Source organism: Pristiophorus japonicus, chromosome 16 (genome assembly GCF_044704955.1).
Source record: "Pristiophorus japonicus isolate sPriJap1 chromosome 16, sPriJap1.hap1, whole genome shotgun sequence".
NCBI classification, from domain to species: domain Eukaryota; kingdom Metazoa; phylum Chordata; class Chondrichthyes; family Pristiophoridae; genus Pristiophorus; species Pristiophorus japonicus.
The window spans coordinates 83352412-83372982 of record NC_091992.1 but is presented as its reverse complement, the minus strand read 5'-3'; the positions used below and the strand labels follow the sequence as shown (position 1 = coordinate 83372982).

Here is a 20571-nt window from a genome sequence, read left to right as displayed (position 1 = left end):
CCTCAGATTGATGCTAGGGAGAGGGATGGAGTCAGTGGTTAGAGAACGCAGTTGTGGCAGGGACCAAAGATAATGGCTTCAGTCTTTCCAATATTTAATTGGAGAAAATTTCTGCTCATCCAGTACTGGATGTCGGACAAGCAATCTGATAATTCAAATACCAACCAGGGGTCGAGAGAAATGGTGGAGAGGTAGAGCTGGGTGTCATCAGCGTACATGTGGAAACTGACTCCGTGTTTTCCGACGATATCGCCAAGGGGCAGCATATTGATGAGAAATAAAAGGGGACCAAGGACAGATCCTTGGGGGACACCAGAGGTAACGATGTGGGAGTGAGAAGAGAAACCATTGTTGGAGATTTTCTGGCTACGATTAGATAGATAAGAATGGAGCCAGGCGAGTGCAGTCCCACACAGCTGGACATTGCTGGCGAGGCGTTGGAGGAGGATGGAGTGGTCAACCGCGTCAAAGGCTGCAGACAGGTCCAGAAGGACGAGGAGGGATAGTTTACCTGTGTCACACTCACAAAGGATGTCATTTGTGATTTTGATGAGATTTTCGGGTTGGCAGGCTGTAACTAGTGGGGTACGACAAGGATCAGTGCTTTGTCCTTAGCTATTCACAATCTATGTCAATGATTTGGATGAGGGGACCAAATGTAATATATGCAAATTTACTGATGATACAAAGCTAGGTGGGAATGTAGATTGTGAGGAGGATGCAAAAAGGAGAAATGTGAAGTTATCCACTTTGGTAGGAAAAATAGAAAAACAGAGTATTTTTTAAATGGTGAGAGATTGGGAAATGTTGATGTTCAGGGGGACCTGGGTATCCTTATACACGAATCACTGAAAGTTAACATGCAGGTACAGCAAGCAATTAAGAAAGCAAATGGCCTTTATTACAAGAGGATTTGAGTATAAGAGTAAAGACGTCTTACTGCAATTATATAGGGCCCTGGTGAGACTGCATCTAGAGTATTGTGTACAGTTTTGGTCTCTTTACATAAGCAAGGATATACTTTCCATAAAGGGAGTGCAACGAAGGTTCACCAGACTGATTCGTGGGATGGGGAAATTATCTTATAAGGAAAGATTGAATAGATTAGGCCTATATTCTCTAAGGTTTAGAAGAATAAGAGGTGATCTCATTGGAACATACAAAATTCTTACAGAGCAGATGCAGGGAAGCTGTTTCCCTTGGCTCGGAAGTCTAGAACCAGGGGTCACAGTTTCAGAATAAGGGATCAGCCATTTAGAATGAGATGAGGAGAAATGTCTTCACTCAGAGGTGAATCTTTGAAATTCTCTAACCGAGGGCTATGCGTGCTCCGTCATTGAGTATATTCAAGACAGAGATCGATAGATTTTTGGATATTAAGGGAATCAAGGTTTTGAGCAATAAGAGAGTAAAAGATTATGGGGAGTGGTCAGGGAAGTGGAGCTGAGTCCATGATCAGATCAGCCATGATCTTATTGAATGGCGGAGGAGGCTCGAGGAGCCAAATGGCTGACTCCTGCTCCTGTTTCTTATGTTTCTTAAGATATATGGTAATAGTGCAGGATGTGGAGTTAAGGTAGTAAATCAACTATGATCTTATTGATTGTCCTACTTCTGCTCCTATTTCTTATCTTCTTATACTGTATGTAGTTGTCTGCCTGTCTGCCTGTCTGTCTGTCTGAGTGTCTGTCTGTCCATCCATCTATCTGTATGGGCAGATCTCCCACAGTGTTGACTGCCTGTAACTCTTAAAATACCAGGGCCAAAATTCCAGGAGTGCTGCTCCACCAGCTGATGTACAGCAGAGCAAGACTCCTGTCTGTAGTCATCTGTCGCCATGGACCCTGTCCCAAATTATTGGGAGTGTGGGAGGGAGTTCATTTAAATATTGGGAGATCGTACACAACAGAGGCACCTTCACTAATAGCCACCAGGAAGGTTGGAGGTGCGCCATGCCACTCTGACCATAGATCTGAGCTGAAGACCTACTACTGCAAATAAGGTCGGTAACTTAGGCCGCAAAAATTGCAATATTCACAAGAGAATATTTAACCCTATCTGTAACAATAAGATTTTCAGCATTGGAAGTGCTGATAAATACACTTTCGGTCAGAGGCCAATGCTTCGCTGCAAAGCCTGAGGCTTGAGTTCATGGGGCCTCCAAGACCTATGGCTGGCTGTCTGCTCTAAAGTGAATAAAATAAGATTGCAGGCTGCAGCTCTCAGTATCCATCTGTGCCTGCAACTCAAAATGCATTTTAATTGATGGCAATATTGGCCATTCACAGATTATGTTAGGACTTGCTGTTTATAAGCCCATCTCCTCCCCTTTTGTGCACTGTGCAGTATCTTCCTTACAACATCACAAGCACACAGGGCTAGACTTCCCACTTTCAGGCTAAGGCCGAAAAAAATGGGCCTTGTTCCAGTGATGCGGGACTTATCGCCCGTGCTGATCGCCGGCTCAAGGCCCATTTTTTTTTGCAATTTTCCACTTGGCCTTAGCCCAGCGATGTCAAATAGGCAATGTCATTTCTCAGCGATCTCCTGATCGCCCAAAGAAAATGGAAGTGAATGAAAAAAAAGCTTCCCTAGCAACGCATTACTGCGCATGTGCAGGTTGATTTTTTTTTTCAGGTTGATGCTTCTTCCTGCGTTTTGAGAAGTCAAGGGTCTTCACACATGCTCAGAAGCTCTGGGTGGGTCTGGGATACAGAGAGAGAGAGAGAGAGGAGAAAGGAAGCAGGTCAGAAAGTCTTATCCAAATTACAGATAAATTTAAAGAATGGAGGGAGGTGCAGGAAAGAGAAGGGCCAAACCCTTCAGCGAGAAGGCAAATGAGGCCCTCATAAATGCTGTCAGCTCCAGGTGGGAGGATCTGACACGGGGTGGGCAGGAGAAACCTCCACCCCGTGCATATCGCAGGAATTGGTCCGAAATAGCCGACGTAGTCACATCGGCCTCCAATGAAACGCACACACCGGACCAGTGCCGCAAACGGTGGAACGGCCTACTGGCAGCTGCGAGAGTAAGTTGAAATTTATATTTATGTATTATTTAATGATCTAAATAGTAACTAGAATCTGCAATGTTATTGGGTTACATTTGAACTTAACTAAATTTTACGCAACCCAGCATAAAGTTAAACGTTGTTGTGCGAAATATGCAACGTAATGCTAATTTGTAATAGAGCATTTAAATCTGTCAGTCTTAAATGTCTTCAATGTCTTAAATTGCCTGATCCATTTGCTTATGCCATGCAAGTTATCGTATCAGTTACAGAAGAAGGTTGGGGGTGCTGCCATAATGCACACACTAAGCCAGTACGAGGAGCTCACAGTGTCCTTGGTGGGGCCAGAAAGCCGTTCGGTCACATCCCGTGGTGTGGCCGAACCCACCCTTGAGACATGTGAGTAATGAGAAATGTGCATTGTGCAATGTGTGAATCATTAGTAAATATTGAAAATACCGTAGTTACGCATGTAATGTAATGCAATTATAATATAATCTGATATACAATTGTGATGTACAATAGATCTTCGAATGAGGTCATGTTAGGTCATGTTAAACCTTGTGATCACTTGTGCATATGGGGTAATGGAAAGCATTGCAATGTTTTCAGTTGGAGAAAAATTGTAATGTAATGATTTGAATTGTTAAACGTTATTTATCAAATTAAAGGTCAAGTGGCCGTCGAGTCGGTGAAATCCACTACCACCACCACTAAAACTTCGCCGAGATCGCAGGAAACTGAAGAGGAAGGGGAGCCACTGCGGACTCCTGCTGCTGTGGTATATCAGCAGGAGGAGGAGGAGATTGACGAGACGGAAGAAGAGGAAGAGATTTTTGTGGGGGGGGGAAACAACCTGCGGCCATCTCAGTTGAGATGGAAGAAGCACCAGGATCAAGCGGTGTGCAGGTGGCGACGTCAAGGCGCGTCATATTGCAAACCCCGACCCCACGGAGGTCCTGTCAGCATGGCAAGCAATCACTTGCCTTGGAGGGCCAGACAGAGAGCTTGATTTCCCTGTGCAGGGAGACAGTCATAATTGGTTGCAACCTTATCCAGGGGTTCGCGGTATTCTCTGCGAACTGGAGCCAGTTCTCTGCGAACTGGAGCTAGTTTCCAGCATTCTGGAGCGAGTTCTGCCAGAACTTCCCCAACTGGTCTTCTGAGCAGTCACAGACTGCTCGGGAGACCTTGGAGGCGATTCGGCAGCAGACAGCCACAACCAATGCCCTACGGCATGCGTTGCTGGCTGGACACGGCGCTGCACCCCAAGGTGTCATGTCTGCTCGCAGCGAGACCCCTAGTACGCAAGCGAGTACGGGAGGGTACAGTTCCTCCAGACTCGGAAGTAGAACCTCAGGCTTCCGCTTCCTCTCCGTCACCTCCACCACGGCAGGAAGTCTTGACATCCCACTCTGCACAACGTCTTGGTGTCGGTCAGCGTAGACCAAAACGGGCGGGTGGGGTGCGAACACGGGGTGGGATAGGATCTGGAGGGAAACGTGGCCGCAGGTAGGGAGGGGGGAGTGCTTCTCCATAGTTCACCTGTTTTAAAATGTTCACTTGTTATTACCAATTTATTATACTCTTGTTATTGTTATTGTTACTAATTTGGCCAATTGTATTCAATAGTTAAATGTTCACTTGTTCACTTGTTATCATTACTTAACTGTTCCCTTTCCATTCTTTATGAAATGTTCACTTGTTGTCATGCCTGAAATGGTCACTTGTTTTCATGACTGAAATGGTCACTTGTTAGCATGACTGAAATGGTCACTTGTTATCATTACTTAAATGGCCACTTGTTCTGTAAAATGTTCATTTCTTCTTCTTGTAACGTTTTGGGGATTTTGAGGGAAGGGTGGGTTGGTGCGGGGGGTGGGGGATTGGAGGGAGGGTGTTGTTTATTAGTTCTTTGTTAATAAAAAATAATTTTTCTACAACTTTTGAACCTTCTCTCTTACTTACATAAGTTTTACAACGTACAGTCCTTCATGCAGGTTTGTTTGTTTATTCTGTTTCCCCACGGAATATCATTAAATAACTTCACTATGTAAAAGCTATTTAATAAATAATTCCAATATATACATAAATAAGGTGATAATACCTATTTATATTCCCTGTCCCAAATTTCTGAGTACAATTTGCATCAATTTTACTCTCTAAATAACTCAGGACAATTCTCCACCCTTCCTCAGAAGCTAAAAATGGCGTCCATAGTGCCCATTTCCCTCTCTAAGGCCCTGAAAAAGCAACTATTTTTAAGCACTCTTTTGGGCCTTGCATCGGCCCAGTGAAGTGCATGCTAAGTGCTGAAACTTGGGATGGGCCTTGTGTGGGCGATCATTTGGGCGATCATCTCAGCGATCAAAGTGGAAACTTGAGGGCCTATTTTTCCGGCGATATTTTGGGCCTCGTTTCCATTTTTTGCTCAAAATGGGCGATAGAGGTCCGTTTTAGGCCATAGATGGGCCTTAGATGGGCAATGTGAAGTGGAAAGTCTAGCCCACAGACTTTACAACATGACTTCAATCTGACACTTGCTTTATTGTAAACATCAGTGGCTGCATTACCACAGTAGTCCACTAGGTGGAGCAGTAGTTCACTAGGTGGGGCTATATATTATACTTCTCCCTCCTGAATGAAGAAGTAATTATAACAAAATAATCATCGTACATAACTTACATGCTTATACATAACAAAAGATATGGACTTATTTTGCCATATTTATAAATCAAACTTAACCACTGGTTTTCTGTATAGAAGAGGATACCTTCACTCTCGAACAGAGCTTCCCAAACTTGGTGTTGAAATCAGACTCATTCAAGGCTGAGCCTGAGGAGAGTTTTCCTCCAAGTGTAACCTGTGATCTACATTTGGACTCTCTACAACTTCAGACTGTTTGTCTGCCTGACTTGGACTCAGACTTCAATTCTAACTTTCTCTTGGACTTGTTTCTAGTACATCTGATGTAGGATTTGCTATTGGTACTCAACTTGTAACAAGACTATCTGACTCATCAGAATAAATCGAATCATTCCAACATGCAATTCTTTCCACATCTGTAGGTAAAATATGATCTATGTGAACAAACCTAATCTTTCTATGATCAAACATCTTGACCAAATACATGCGAGGGCCACATATCTTCACTACTCTTCTTGGTAACCACTTTAACCATTTATGGTGATGGTTCTTCACTCTAACCTTCTGATTCAATTTCACACATCTCTCTTACTCGAGCTCTATCATGATTCCCTTTCTGTCTTAATTGTTTCTCTTCTACTGACTGTGCCAAGTTTGGCTTTAGCAACAAGAACCTGGTTCGTGGCTGTCCATTGAGAAACAACTCTGCTGGTGTTCTGCCAATAGTTGTATGAGGAGTATTACGATAAGTAATTAGAAAATTTGCCAATTTGTGGTCCAATGACACTGCCGTTTCTTTGGATTTGGATCCAGTATTTGCTTGATACGGGCATGTTTTACAATTTGTACTGCGCGCTCTGCTGCACCATTTTAAGCAGGGCGGTACGGTGGAAATATGCTATGTTTCACACCATTTCTGCTCATGAACTGTGCAAATTCTTTTGAACAAAATTGTGGCCCATTATTAGACACAATCTCTTCTGGCAGGCCATATGAAGAAAACAATCTTTGCAAATTCTCTATTGTTTTACTTGTTGTTACTTTCCGCATCAGAAACACCTCTACTCACTTCGAATGGCTATCAATCACAATGAACAATTGCTGTCCTTCTAGCTCAGCACAATCTATATGTAATGTTTGCCACACCCTAGGAGGTCATTTCCATGGTTGTAGTGGTACTGATGGTGGTTTCTTGCTTACCGATTGACATGTTGTACACTCACTAACGATGTACTCTATGGGCTAGATTTTCCACTTTTATGCTTATCGCCCAAAAATGGGCATTATTTCTGGCGTGGGTGGTAAAAAAGGGTTTTCAGATCACTGGTTTCTCGCCCATTCTCAAAGCACCTAGTCTCCATTTTTAAAAATGGACGTTACCACGAGAAATATGAAATCAGCGGTAGCGTTAAATCTCGCTGACCTTCTGCCGTAAAGTGTCGCCGTCCTTAGTAACGGCATGGCAACACTCGGTTCCCATGATTCAGGAGGTCAAGGGTCGTCATGACTAGCGCAGAAGAGGAGACAGAGAGAGAGGTAGCTGAGAGGGACTGAAGGCGTGTGTGGCTGTGGTGTGTGCTTGTTTGGCTATTGTGGGAGGCACGAGGGAGATTCATCAGCAGCAAAAAGCTTACTAAGCACCAAGAACATAGTTGGCATCGAGTTTTTGTCCAACAAATAAGATATAACATGGAAGGGATGGTGGAAGGCCCTGGAGCTGGTAGCCAGGAACACTGGTGGCAGGGGGTTCCCAGTGGTCCCGGAGCGCCGCACTGCATCCCAAGGTGCCGCACCCCCATTGCCAACCACACATGGGAGCCAGGAGCAACATCTTGCTTCTGGCTCGGAGTACATTCCCACCTCAGGACCGTCCTCTCCCATATCCGTCCAAGCAGCGTTTCAGCCGTCATTTCCCCCCCCCCCCCCCCCACCCCAATGAAGCATCGCCTGAGGAGCTTCTCGGCCAGGCGGCTTGGAGTCTGGAGGGGTAGGGGAAGGGGGTAGAGGTGGGAAGGAGAAGCGGGAGGGGGGGGCGGGGCAGGAAGGGTTGTTTTTTTACAGAAATACTGATGATTTCAGACTAATGTTTGGTTTAAATGTTTTTTATTTAACAAAACCTTGTTGCGCATTGGCTCAGATAGCTGCACCATTACACACTGGTGATTCCTAACATCAAAGGGTATATTGACACTTAACTCCAATCAACTTAAACTTTAATTGTCACCAAGGTGATGCCCACCGTTGATGTATGAGCTGCACACCCAGCAGTGTATCAGCCTTGTAAATAACACCAACGTTCTTTCAGGCAACGCGATCATTGATGAGCTCCTGACGTAAGGCTCTTGCAGCCATCATGCCACGGCCCTTTCATGTGGTCTACAGGGGGCAGGGACATGGCTTCAGTGTCAGCCTGATTGTCTGGGCTGATGTCAGCGTCCGCCTCCTCGTCCTCCTCTTCCTCTCTCTGGTGAGGTGGACTGTCAGACTCATCAGGCAATTCTTGTCCCCTCCTGATAGCCAAGTTGTGCAGCATGGAGTACACCACCATGAATTGAGCTACCTGCTCAGGGTGGCATTGGAGGTCGCCTCCTGAGTGGTCCAGGCATCTAAAGCGCTGCTGAAGCACTCCAATGGTTTTCTCCACGATATTGCGAGTGGCTCAGTGGTTCTCATTGTATCGCCTCTCGGCTTCGGTGTGGGTGTCACGCAGGGGGGTTCATCAGCCAGGTGACGAGGTCATATCCTTTGTCATCAAGCATCCAGCATTGACCTTGTGGCTGATTGTTAAACAAATCAGATACAGTGTTCTCACGCAGGATGTGAGCATCATGGATGCTGCCCAGAAATTGAGCATTCACTGCCAGTATAATTTGCTGGTGATTGACAACGAGTTGGACATTCAGGGAGTGGAATCCCTTGCAGTTCCTGAAAACCTCTGCATCCTGAAAAGGTGCCCGCATCGCGATGTGCATACAGTCTATTGCTCCCTGCACCTTGGGGAAGTTTGCAATTCTGGAGAATCCTCGAGCCCCCTCACTGTGCCTCTCTAGTCATAGGGAAACTGATCAAGTCCCTCCTGCGTGAATACAGGGCTTCAGTGACTTGTCTAATGCAGCAATGTGTGGCATGCTGAGACAGACCGCAAATGTCATCAGCTGTGGCCTGAAAAGTATCCGAAGCATAGAATGACAGTGGCGCGGTGACTTTGACCTCGACGGACAGTGCAGTACTGATGGTGCTGGCAGACTGCAGATCTTCCCTTATCAGCTGGCATACCTCAGTGATAACCTCTTTGTGGAAGCACAGTCTCCGAAGGCAGGTGGTGTCGGGCAAGTCGAGGTAAGACTGCTTCTCCCTGTACTTGCAGGGGGTGTAACGTCTGGTCCTCCTCATCTATCTGGCACGTCTTACATTGGGCTCGTAATGCTGTGGAGCGTACCTTCGGCGATCTCGAATCTGCTGCATGCAATTGGTCATCAAGAGAGGGTGAGAAAGGGCAGGCCCCATTGCAGTAGCTCTCTGTTTTTCACCAATTGGTCACAAACAATGAATGGCCCGATAAAGATAGCTATTCAATTCCAATTGGTCACAGTATGGTCAAGATGTTTGTACCGATGTTCACATCAACTCCAACGACGTGCAGAGTACATCCAAACTCCCCCGAGGTTGAAGCACAGCAACCTTTTAAAGGATGCGACATGTGATGTAGAACATGGCGTCCATAACACTGTGATTAGTTCCGGTTAGTTCCACTTTTTCTGGGTGGTTTTTTGAGCGAGCGATATTGTGGGCGATATGTGTGCGAGGTAGTGAAAGTGACGCTGGGCGATTTCATGGCTGCTTGTTTTGGTAAATATGCTCTTTACGACAAAAAAAAGTGGGTGGACGGTATTATTGAATCTCGGCGTTAAATCAGTGCGGAAATTAACGCTGGGTGATATTATGGGCATTGATTTCGCCCATTCTGATGATTCCGCCCCCAAAAAAGTGGCCAGGCAGTATTATTTTTGGGGAAAGTAACGCTCAGCGATAAATTTCCGAAAAATGCCCGTCATTTTCCATTTTGTGGCTAAATGGGCGATATCTGGGCATTATACATCATTTCAGCGGAAAAATGGGCATTAAGTGGGCGTTAAGCATGCAAAAAAAGTGGAGGTTGTAGCCCTATATCTTTATCTAGACCTGGCCACCATAAGTAACTGAATGCAAAACTCTTGGTCAAGCACATTCACAGGTGCTGGTCATGAAGATCTCCTAATAATTTGGACCTGAACTTATTTGGAATAACCACTCTTGCACTCCACATGATACAATCTTTATCCACTGATAATTCATTTCTACGAACGAAGTATGGATGAATATCTTTCTCTGATACCTGGTTTGGCCAGCCATTTACTATGTAATCATTTGACATAACTGGGTCACGTTTGGTTGCTCTACCAATCTCTTCAGTTGTGACTGGCAATTCATCAATGTATGTAAAATAGAACACTTCTTCCCTATTGGGTGTAACTTGTGATGGGGATGACAACCTGGACATAGCTTCAGCATTACTGTGATCAGCTGATTGTCTGTACTCAATGTCATACATATATGCTGACAAAATCAAAACCCATCTCTGCATTCGGGTTACAGGTAAGATTGGAACTGGGGATTTTGGATGGAGGCTTATAGTCTGTAACAATGGTAAATTTGTAGAACTTCTTGACCCCAAAAATTAATGCCAAAGCTTCCCTTTCGATCTGTGCATAATTACGCTCACTAGCACCGAGAGTGCATGAAGCAAAAGCCTCATTTACTAGTACAAGAGATCACTGCCCCAACTCCATATGGAGAGGCGTCACATGCTAGCTTGATCTCCTTAGATATGTTATAGTGAACTAATGTGGTACTCTCTACCAACTGGCTTTTACACTTTTTGAATGCTGCGTCGCATTCTTCTGACCACTTTCAATGGACCTGTTTTTCAACAGCTCATTCAGTGGATGTAACACTGTAGCTAAATTTGGTAGGACTTTCCCATAATAGTTCAAAAGACCCAAAAATGATCGAAGTCCAGTGACATTCTTAGGAGTGAGTGAATTTCTGATTGCATCCAGCTTTCCCCTGGTTGGATGTAAACCATCTTTGTCTACTCTGTGGCCCAAGTACTCCACTGAGTTTTAAAATAACTCACACTTGTGAGAAGTCATTTGTACTCTGTGCTTCTCTAACCTTTTGAGCACTTCATTCAATACATTATTATGGATTTTCCTGTTTGGTGCTGAAATGAGTATGTCATCTAAATAACATACTACCCATTCAAGGCCTTGCAAAATCTGTTTCATCACCCCTTGGAAAATGGTGGGGGTGAAAGACACTCCAAATGGTAGCCTATTAAATTGATATAGGGATAAAGGCCTAGATGAGTATTTATAGTCAAGCATGACTTGGACTCCTCATCTAGTTCAATTTATAAGTACGCATTTGTGAGACCAGACTTTGAGAAGATCTGACCACCTGTCAGCGTTATGAACAAATCTTCTACATTTGGGAATGTATTGGGTAGATTACCCTCTAGAACCTGCTTTACGGTTACTTTATAATCACCACACAACCTTCCCTTACCATCTAACTTAGGTACAAAAACAATGGGTGGAGCCCAATTACTTAGATCTATCTTAGAGATAATATTTTCAGTCTCTAGTCTCTTTTGAGTTCTTGTTCAACTTTCTCCTTGAGTGCATATGGTACAGGACGTGGCTTGCAGTAAACTAGTCTAGCATCTTTCTGTACTCTGACACTCACCTTGAAGCCTTGGATCGGACTGCGTGTTTCGCAGAATACCTTCGGATACTTCTTGATGACATCATCCTTCGATGCAAATCTCGTTTCAACACGAAAAATCTCATTCCAATCCAGCTTCAGTGGACCCAACCAATTTCTACCTATTAAGGCAGGCTTGTCTCCTGACACGACTATGAGAGGCAAGCTCTGATCCTTGTATTTCACCAGTACTGTGATACATCCTACCACAGGGATTTGCTCTCCTGAGTAGCCTCACAGCTCTATATTCAATTTCTCCAGTGGAAAATCATTCAACTTGTCAAGATATAGTGATTTTGGTACTACGCTCATGGATGCACCAGTGTCAGTTTCCATGGGTATCCTGGTTCCTGTAACGTCTATTTGGATACATCGCGAATTGTTGTTAGGGACCCTCATGTTCCTGATGACATGTAACTCCAAAACCTCCTCATCCTGTTGCTTCTATTCCATGCTATGCAGTCTCTGGGGATTTCTACTTATAGTCTTGAACATCGGTTTATTCTTCAGTCGGCATGCCTTCACAAGATGCCCTGGTTTCTTGCAGAAGAAACACTCTGCCTTCACATATGGACAGCTTTGAGCAATGTGTTGTCCCAGATACTGATAGCACGACTTCAATGTATTGTTACGTTGGCCAGTTGCAGAGGCCTTGGGGTTCAACTGCCTTTTACTTTTAACCTGCAGGCGATTCACCTCGGTTGGCTTATGACTGAAAATGGTACAAAATTCTCGGTAGAATTGGTCGGCCATATCCATCGACATAGCTATCTGACAGTCAAAAGTCAAGTTAAGGGTTGTCAACAACTTTCTTCTGATTGCTTCATTTTACATCCCACAAACAAAGTGGTTACGCAATGGGAAACAAAAAGGAGGCAAAAGCAAAAGACAGAAAGGAGATGAGGAAAAGTGGAGGGCAGAGAAACCCAAGGCAAAGAACAAAAAGGGCCACTGTACAACAAAATTCTAAAAGGACAAAGGGTGTTAAAAAAACAAGCCTGAAGGCTTTGTGTCTTAATGCAAGGAGTATCCGCAATAAGGTGGATGAATTAACTGTGCAAATAGATGTTAACAAATATGATGTGATTGGGATTACGGAGACGTGGCTCCAGGATGATCAGGGCTGGGAACTCAACATCCAGGGGTATTCAACATTCAGGAAGGATAGAATAAAAGGAAAAGGAGGTGGGGTAGCATTGCTGGTTAAAGAGGAGATTAATGCAATAGTTAGGAAGGACATTAGCTTGGATGATGTGGAATCTATATGGGTAGAGCTGCAGAACACCAAAGGGCAAAAAACGTTAGTGGGAGTTGTGTACAGACCTCCAAACATTAGTAGTGATGTTGGGGAGGGCATCAAACAGGAAATTAGGGGTGCATGCAATAAAGGTGCAGCAGTTATAATGGGTGACTTTAACATGCACATAGATTGGGCTAGCCAAACTGGAAGCAATACGGTGGAGGAGGATTTCCTGGAGTGCATAAGGGATGGTTTTCTAGACCAATATGTCGAAGAACCAACTCGGGGGGAGGCCATCTTAGACTGGGTGTTGTTTAATGAGAGAGGATTAATTAGCAATCTCATTGTGCGAGGCCCCTTGGGCAAGAGTGACCATAATATGGTGGAATTCTGCATTAGGATGGAGAATGAAACAGTTAATTCAGAGACCATGGTCCAGAACTTAAAGAAGGGTAACTTTGAAGGTATGAGGCGTGAATTGGCTAGGATAGATTGGCGAATGATACTTAAGGGGTTGACTGTGGATGGGCAATGGCAGACATTTAGAGACCGCATGGATGAACTACAACAATTGTACATTCCTGTCTGGCGTAAAAATTAAAAAGGGAAGGTGGCTCAACCGTGGCTATCAAGGGAAATCAGGGATAGTATTAAAGCCAAGGAAGTGGCATACAAATTGGCCAGAAATAGCAGCGAACCCGGGGACTGGGAGAAATTTAGAACTCAGCAGAGGAGGACAAAGGGTTTGATTAGGGCAGGGAAAATGGAGTACGAGAAGAAGCTTGCAAGGAACATTAAGGCGGATTGCAAAAGTTTCTATAGATATGTAAAGAGAAAAAGGTTAGTAAAGACAAACGTAGGTCCCCTGCAGTCAGAATCAGGGGAAGTCATAACGGGGAACAAAGAAATGGCAGACCAATTAAACAAGTACTTTGGTTCGGTATTCATTAAGGAGGACACAAACAACCTTCCGGATATAAAAGGGGTCAGAGGGTCTACTAAGGAGGAGGAACTGAGGGGAATCCTTATTAGTCGGGAAATTGTGTTGGGGAAATTGATGGGATTGAAGGCCGATAAATCCCCAGGGCCTGATGGACTGCGTCCCAGAGTACTTAAGGAGGTGGCCTTGGAAATAGCGGATGCATTGACAGTCATTTTCCAACATTCCATTGACTCTGGATCAGTTCCTATCGAGTGGAGGGTAGCCAATGTAACCCCACTTTTTAAAAGAGGGAGAGAGAAAACAGGGAATTATAGACCGGTCAGCCTGACCTCAGTAGTGGGTAAAATGATGGAATCAATTATTAAGTATGTCATAGCAGCGCATTTGGAAAAAAGTGACATGATAGGTCCAAGTCAGCATGGATTTGTGAAAGGGAAATCATGCTTGACAAATCTTCTGGAATTTTTTGAGGATGTTTCCAGTAGAGTGGACAAGGGAGAACCAGTTGATGTGGTATATTTGGACTTTCAGAAGGCTTTCGACAAGGTCCCACACAAGAGATTAATGTGCAAAGTTAAAGCACATGGGATTGTGGGTAGTGTGCTGACGTGGATTGAGAACTGGTTGTCAGACAGGAAGCAAAGAGTAGGAGTAAATGGGTACTTTTCAGAATGGCAGGCAGTGACTAGTGGGGTACTGCAAGGTTCTGTGGTGGGGCCCCAGTTGTTTACATTGTAGATTAATGATTTAGACGAGGGATTAAATGTAGTATCTCCAAATTTGCGGATGACACTAAGTTGGGTGGCAGTGTGAGCTGCGAGGAGGATGCTATGAGGCTGCAGAGTGACTTGGATAGGTTAGGTGAGTGGGAAAATGCATGGCAGATGAAGTATAATGTGGATAAATGTGAGGTTATCCACTTTGGTGGTAAAAACAGAGAGACAGACTATTATCTGAATGGTGACAGATTAGGAAAAGGGGAGGTGCAACGAGACCTGGGTGTCATGGTACATCAGTCATTGAAGGTTGGCATGCAGGTACAGCAGGCGGTTAAGAAAGCAAATGGCATGTTGGCCTTCATAGCGAGGGGATTTGAGTACAGGGGCAGGGAAGTGTTGCTACAGTTGTACAGGGCCTTGGTGAGGCCACACCTGGAGTATTGTGTGCAGTTTTGGTCTCCTAACTTGAGGAAGGACATTCTTGCTATTGAGGGAGTGCAGCGAAGATTCACCAGACTGATTCCCGGAATGGTAGGACTGATCTATCAAGAAAGACTGGATCAACTAGGCTTGTATTCACTGCAGTTCAGAAGAATGAGAGGGGACCTCATAGAAACGTTTAAAATTCTGATGGGTTTAGACAGGTTCGATGCAGGAAGAATGTTCCCAATGTTGGGGAAGTCCAGAACCAGGGGTCACAGTCTAAGGATAAGGGGTAAGCCATTTAGGACCGAGATGAGGAGAAACTTCTTCACCCAGAGAGTGGTGAATCTGTGGAATTCTCTACCACAGAAAGTAGTTGAGGTCAATTCACTAAATATATTTAAAAGGGAGTTAGATGAAGTCCTTACTACTAGGGGGATCAAGGGGTATGGCGAGAAAGCAGGAAGTGGGTACTGAAGTTGCATGTTCAGCCATGAACTCATTGAATGGTGGTGCAGGCTAGAAGGGCCGAATGGCCTACTCCTGCACCTATTTTCTATGTTTCTATCTATGTTTCTATGCTCGGTCCTGAAAGTTTCTGAAATGACAGTGAATCAGAGAGTCGGGATAAATGGGTAATTTTCCAGTTGGCAAACAGTGACTAGTGGGGTGCCGCAGGGATCGGTGCTGGGTCCTCAACTATTTACAATCTATATTAATGACTTGGATGAAGGAACCAAGTGTAACGTAGCCAAGATTGCTGATGATACAAAGATGGGAGGAAAAGCAATGTGTGAGGAGGTTCACAAAAAGATCTGCCGAGACGTTAAGTGAGTGGGCACAAATTTGACAGATGAAAGTATAATATTGTAAAATATGATGTTATCCACTTTGGCAGAAATAATAGAAAAGCAAATTATAATTTAAATGGAGAAAAATTGCAAAGTGCTGCAGTACAGAGGGGCCTGGGGGTCCTGGTGCATGAAACACGAAAAGTCAGTATACAGGTACAGCAAGTAATCAGGAAGACAAATGGAATATTGGCCTTTATTGCAAGGAGGATAGTGTATAAAAGCAGAGAAGTCCTGCTACAACTGTACAGGGTATTGGTAAGGCCACACCTGGAGTACTACGTACAGTTTTGGTCTCCGTATTTAAGGAAGGATATACTTGCATTGGAGGCTGTTCAGAGAAGGTTCACTAGGTTGATTCGGAGATAAGATATTTGACTTATGAAGATAGGTTGAGTAGGTTGGGGCTATACACTTTGGAATTCAGAAGAATGAGAGGTGATCTTATTGAAACATATAAGATAATGAGGGGGCTCGACAAGGTGGAGGCAGAGAGGATATTTCCACTCATAGGGGAAACTAAAACTAGGGGACATAGGGCTCGATTTTACACTTTTGTGCAGATCGCCCAATAATTGGCAGTATTTCCGGCGTGGGCGGTAAAAATGGGTTTTCAGATCGCCGGCTTCTCAAAGCCCATAGTCTCCATTTTTGAAATTGGGTGTTACCGCGAGCGATATGAAATGGGCGGTAGCGTTAAATCTCTCTGACCTTCTGCTGTAAAGTGTCGTCGTCCTTAACAATGGCATGGCAACGCTCGATTCCCGTGATTCAGGAGGTCAAGGGTCATCATGACATGCGCAGAAGAGGAGACAGAGAGGGAGTGAAGGCATGTGTGGGTGTGGTGTGGCTGCTTTGGAGGAAGGAGAGAGAGTTTCGAGCTTTAAGCCAATTGGGAAAAAAAATTAGCTGTTAACCAGCCAGGCGGCATGGAGCAAGGAGGGGAAGGTGTAGAGGTGGGAAGAAGAAGGGAGGGGGAAGGAAAGTGATGTCCGCAGGTGATGGCTGTGTTATATCTCCATCTGGGTGTATGCAATTTGTTGTAATATATGGGGGGAGGGGGCGACCCTCCTGTTTTGCATTTGTATTCGGTGTTGCTGGACATGTTGACCATTTGATTGATGTCAATGGTCGAAAAAGTGAGGTGGGGGGCGGGGGGTGGGTGTTTTTGCCCGTGATACTTATGATTTCAGACCAATGGTCATATAAAATATTTTTTATTCAACATAACCTTGTTGCGCATTGTCTCAGATAGTTGGACCATTACACACTGGTGATTCCTTAACATGAAAGGGTTAAATAAAACTTAACTTGAATCAACTTAAACTTTAACTGGTACCAAGGTGATGTCCAACATTGATGTCTGAGCTGCACACACACAGCAGTGTGTCAGCGTTATCAATCACAGCAATGCTCTTTCAGGCAAATCGTTCAGTTATGAGCTCCTGACATAAGAGTATTGCAGCTATGTAGCCACCACCGGCTCTTTCCTGCGGCCAGGAGGGGGGCGTGGGCATGGTTGCATAATCAGCCTGATTTTCTGGCCCTAGGTCAACGTCCAGCCCCTCATCCTCCTTTTCCTCTCTCTCCTGAGGTGGACCATCAGTCCCTTCTGGTAATTCTTGTCCCCTCCTGATAGCCAGGTTGTGCAGCATGGAGCACACGAGTACGAATTTACCTACTTGCTCAGGGTTGTATTGTAGCTCCCTTCCTGAGTGCTCCAGGCATCTAAAGTGCTGCTTAAGCACAGTTATTGTTTTCTGGACCACATTGCGTGTGTCTCTGTGGCTCTGGTTGTATCGCTTCTCGGCCTCGGTGTGGGTGTCACACTGGGGGGTCATCAGCCAGGTGGTTAGGCCATATCGGTTATCACCAAGGATCCAGCATTGTCCTTGTGGCTGACTCTTAAACATGTCAGAGACAGCACTCTCACGCAGGATATGAGCCTCATCGAAGCTGCCCAGACATTTGGCATTCACTGCCATTATGATCTAGTTGTGGTCGACAACTAGTTGGACCTTCAGAGAGTGAAATCCTTTTCTGTTACGAAAAAGCTCTGGGTCCTGAGAAGGTGCCCATATGGCGATGTGAGTGCACTGTATTGCTCCCTGCACCCTGGGGAACTTAGCAATGCGGTAGAATACTCCAGCCCTGTCAATCTGAGCCTCCATGGTCATGGGGAAGCTGATAAAGTCCATCCTACGTGTGTACAGGGCCTCCGTGTCCTGTCTAATGCAGTGATGTGTGGCATGGTGAGACAGAGGGGGAATCTCGACCGCGGAGACCCGAAAGGAATGGGATGCGTAGAAAGACAGTGCCACGGTGACCTTGACCTCGACCGAAAGTGATGTCCTGATGGCAGGCTGCATATCTGGCCTGATGAGCTCACATATTTAATTGATCACAGCCTTGTGGAAGCGCAGTCTCCGAAGGCAGGTGTGCTCGGACACATCGAGGTAAGACCTCTTGTCCCTGTAAGTGCGGGATGTGTATGGTCTGGACCTTCTCCTCATTCTGGCACGTCTTAAATTGGGCACATAATGATGTGCATTAGACGTTGAGTCATTTGCACTCTGCAGCATCTGCGTATTAATCGATGCAGGCTGAGAAATGGCTGGCCCCATCCCAATGAAAGTATAATAGCGATTGATCAGAAGCAATAATTTCCACACTAAAATACACTTACAGTAAACCCCAATCGTCCAGAGTCTGAAAATATGTCTGTTGAGATGTTCACTTCACCTGAGAAGAACTCCAGAATCAATCCAAACTCCCCCGAAGTCGAAGCAGCCTTTTGAATGAAGCGACCTGCAATTTAAAAAATGGCGCAAATACCGCTGTGATTCATTCAGAACAGTTCCACTTTTTCTGAGCGGTGTTTTGGGCGAGCGATATTGTGGGCGAGATGTATGCGAGGTGGTGAAAGTGACGCTGGGCGATCTCCTGGGCGTTAGTTTCGGCAAATGTGATCTTTACGACAAAAAAAAGTGGCCGGGCGGTATTATTGAATCTCGCCGTTAATTCCGTGCAGAAAGTAACGCTGGCCGATATTATGGCCGTTGGTTTCGCCCATTCTGATGATTCCGTCCAAAAAAAGTGGGCGGGCGATATTATTTTCCCTGGTGTTATGTACATGGGGAAAGTAACACTCAGCGATAAGTATCCGAAAAATGGCCATCGGTTTCCACTTTGAGGCTAAATGGACGTTAAGTGGGCGTTATGCATGCAAAAAAAGTGTAAAATCTAGTCCATAGTCTTAGAATAAGGGGCCGCCCATTTAAAACTGAGATGAGGAGAAATTGCTTCTCTCAGAGGGTTGTAAATCTATGGAATTCTCTGCCCCAGTGAGCTGTGGAGGCTGGGTCATTGAATATGTTTAAGGTGGAGATAGACAGATTTTTGAGCGATAAGGCAGTAAAGAGTTATAGGGAACGGGCAGGGAAGTGAAGCTGAGTCCATGATCAGATCAGTCATGGTCTTATTGAATGGCGGAGCAGGCTCGAGGGGCCAAATGGCCTACTCCTGCTTCTATTCCTTATGTTCTTATGAGTGGATAACATTTTTAAAGCTACAATGTACTCACTGATACTCTTATCAATGAATTGATCTCGTATTCCAAAACGTTAACTTTCAGCAATTTCCAGAGGCTCGGGACTGTAATACTTATATTCTCTGTCAGTGGCCTGTACTTCAGCTTGACAGGAACAAGCACATTTTTCAGGGTTTCATACACCTCGAGGCCTGCTTCAGTCAGGAAAATAGCCCGTTTTCTTTCTACCACACTACGGTTTTCATTATCGGGGCCTTCGATGATACTATTCGTGGTGAAAAACATTTCTAGCCGCTCAACAAATGCTCCGAAAGTCTCTCGGTCGCAATGGAACTCACCCAAGCACCCTATTATTCCCATAGGCGCGGCCTTCTGGACTCTTCAGTTCACCCAATCATGCTTGAAATTTACCTTGGATTTTTAGCTGTGCTGCAAAACAAAGCATCTCTCAAAGTCGCTCTGTTGGTTGGCTGGATCATTCACCAACAAAAATTTCAGCTAGGTATCCAGAAACCATATCCTCGTTTGCCAATGTGATATCTTCCTTACGACGTCACAGACACACGGACTTTACAAGATGGCTTCAATCTGGAACTTGCTTTATTGTAAACATCAGTGGCTGCATTACTACACTAGTCCACTAGTTGAAGAAGTAGTCCAATGATGTAAATTACTGAATACAACGTTCCCTCTTGTCCAAGGAAACTATTTTGAAGATTAGTGAAAGTAACCAGAACTTCTTTTTTATATATAACACATCAAAACAAGGTCAAGTAAGAACTTTTCAATCTTTTCTGAGCTAACTTTCTTGGAAAAAACACAATGTAGGTTGTTGTATTGTTTATTTTGTAAATAAATGTTTTTACAAGTGTGCCAGATTAAACTTTGCACTTTGAAATTTGGCACTGCTTAATGCATATTTTTTGCATCTGCTGCAATTATTTTTTTTTGTTGATCTCAAAGAATATTCAAGAAAAACCTACAAACAAAATGGTTAATATAAACAATAGCAATTTTGGAAATTCCATACCATTATTTGAATTTTGAGGGAAGTCCTGAATTTAATTGCTTATTTAAGCAGACCATATAGCAGCATTAAGTACTGTTGCAGAGGTATTTTGCACAGGAGGGAATGTGCAAAGTAGTTCCATTTTTTTCTTAAGTTTTATAGATTTCATTATCCATTAGGTTTTATTTGACTACAGGAGAACAATATATTTTGCATATGTTGTGTTCTTTATGAGTTCTTTATGAACACAGATGTAATGCTGCAGATGCCAGATGACACTGGATCACCAAAGGTCACGCGTATCATCATCCTTTTTCTTAAATTATTTAGTCGATCTACAGAGTGCAGACGGAGGAATACTCCTGATAATGGTAG

General features: G+C 44.4%; 1 protein-coding gene across 1 annotated transcript in view; it reads right to left on the bottom strand.

Annotated features, from left to right (window-relative positions):
* Nucleotides 1–20571, bottom strand: part of dhrs7cb (dehydrogenase/reductase (SDR family) member 7Cb) — a 110257-nt gene that overhangs the window by 88789 nt on the left and 897 nt on the right. The gene's annotated exons all lie outside the window — the stretch shown is intronic.